We start from the raw sequence: 2,518 nt of genomic DNA, 5'->3' as shown, positions 1-2,518 counted from the left end.
ATTGGGCGATTCTGAACGCAGCGATACCAAATATGTGTAAGTTTGATTTTTTTTATTGATTTATTTTGACTGGGGCGAAAGGGGGGTGATTTAAAGATTTATATTTTTTTTATTTTTTTCACATTTTTTTTCCCCTTTTTTTCTATACTTTTGCCATGCTTCAATAGCCTCCATGGGAGGCTAGAAGCTGGAACAACACGATCGCCTCCGCTACATAACAGCGATCTGATGTTCGCTGCCATGTAGCAGAATTGCAGGTGTGCTGTGAGCACCGACCACAGGGTGGCGCTCACAGCTACCGGTGATCAGTAACCATAGAGGTCTCAAAGACCTCTATGGTTACAACGACCTTCGATCATGTGACGGGGGTCGGCGATGCGATCATTTCCGGCCGCCCAGCTGGAAGCGGTAGTTGAATGCAGCTGTCTGCGTTTGACAGCGGCATTTAACTAGTTAATAGGCGCGGGCAGATCGCGATTCTGCCCGCGCCTATTACGGGCACATGTCAGCTGTTCAAAACAGCTGACATGTGCCGGCTTTGATGCGGGCTCACCGCCGGAGCCCGCATCAAAGCGGGGCTTCTGACCTCGGACGTACTATCCCGTCCGAGGTCAGAAAGGGGTTAAAATCAAAATTTAAATATCTTATACATATGTATATATTTAATAAATGTATTTTATGTAATTCTAAGTATTATTACTGGAGTAAATTTTAATTATTTCACTATACATATAAAAATACAGTTAATATAGTCTCTACTTATACAAATATGCGACAGTATTTACTGTATACTATATTAATATATGTAACTGCAGAATTATATTGAATAAAATAATTACATATTAATAAATAATACATTGTATAACTCATTTACACATCATATATACCGTATTTTTCGCTTTGTAAGACACCAAATTTTGAGGAGAAAAATAGGAAAAAACTTTTTTTAATAAATTGGTGGGGCGTCTTATAATCCATGCATCTTATTACTTACCAGGGGTTGTGGCTGTGGTGGATCAGGGTCCCAGGGTTGTTGCTGGAGGCAGGAGTGGAGCATTGCTGCAGGCTGGGATGAGGGGGTCTGCAGGGGGCTCCTGTGCTGCAGGGGGGCTCCTGTGCTGCAGGTTGGGATGAGGGGTCTGCAGGGGGGCTCCTGTGCTGCAAGCTGGGATGAAGGGTCTGCAGGGGGCTCCTGTGCTGCAGGGCTGTCTGTTATGACCTGGTGGTTAGGAGCACCCGAAAAGACCTGATGGTTAAACCAACAAAGGACAAGCTCTGGGAAGTGGGAGCTCTGCTGACCGCAACCCCTAATCCTATCACACACAGTAGAAATAGCCGTGGAGCGTTCCTGACTCTCCCTAGACACCTCTTCACAGCCTAAGAGCTAACTAGCCCTAGAGATAGAAAATAAAGCCTACCTTGCCTCAGAGAAATTCCCCAAAGAAAAAGGCAGCCCCCCACATATATTGACTGTGAGTTAAGATGAAAGTCACAAACACAGAAATGAAACAGGTTTCAGCAAAGGGAGGCCAGACTTACTAAACAGACTGAGGATAGGAAAGGTAACTTTGCGGTCAGCACAAAAAACTACAAAAAGACCACGCAGAGTGTGCAAAAAGACCTCCGCACCGACTCATGGTGCGGAGATGCCACTCTGCATCGCAGAGCTTCCAGCTAGCAAAGCAAAATCATGATAGCAAGCTGGACAAGAAAACAAAGAACAAATAATAAACTAGCAGGGACTTAGCTTCTGCTGGAGTAGACAGGACACCCGACAGATCCAAGAGCGAACTGAACCAGTACAAGAACATTGACAGCTGGCATGAAGTAACGATCTGAGTGGAGTTAAATAGAGCAGCCAGCCAAAGAATAAACTACGTCACCTATGGAAGGAACCTCAGAAGCAGCAGCTCCACTCACAGCCACCAGAAGGAGTCCATGGACAGAACTCGCCAAAGTACCATTCATGACCACAGGAGAGAGTTCGATAACAGAATTCACAACAGCTGTCTCCGATGCTGCAGGCCTGTCTCCGGTGCTGCAGGGGGCTCTGGCGACATTTTGTGAAAGGCCAGAGCCCCCGGCAGTTCATCCATGCGTTCCTGTATGACTGATTCCTGGAAAATGGCCGCCAGAATCTCGAGAGATGAGATCTCAGCGCTGAAATCTCATCTCCCGAGATTCCGGCGGCCATTTTCCCGGAGTCAGTCATACTGGAACTAACTCCGGGAAAATGGCTGCCGGAATCTTGAGAGGTGAGATCTCAGCGCTGAAATGTCATCTCCCGAGATTCCGGCGGCCATTTTCCCGGAGTCAGTCATACTGGAACTAACTCCGGAAAAATGGCTGCCGGAATCTTGAGAGGTGAGATCTCAGCGCTGAAATGTCATCTCCCGAGATTCCGGCGGCCATTTTCCCAGAGTCAGTCATACTGGAACTCCGGGAAAATGGCTGCCGGAATCTTGAGAGGTGAGATCTCAGCGCTGAAATGTCATCTCCCGAGATTCCGGCGGCCATT

This window comes from Ranitomeya imitator, chromosome 2 (assembly GCF_032444005.1).
Source record: "Ranitomeya imitator isolate aRanImi1 chromosome 2, aRanImi1.pri, whole genome shotgun sequence".
NCBI classification, from domain to species: domain Eukaryota; kingdom Metazoa; phylum Chordata; class Amphibia; order Anura; family Dendrobatidae; genus Ranitomeya; species Ranitomeya imitator.
The sequence above is the reverse complement of the archived record's forward strand: the minus strand, read 5'-3'. Positions refer to the sequence as shown.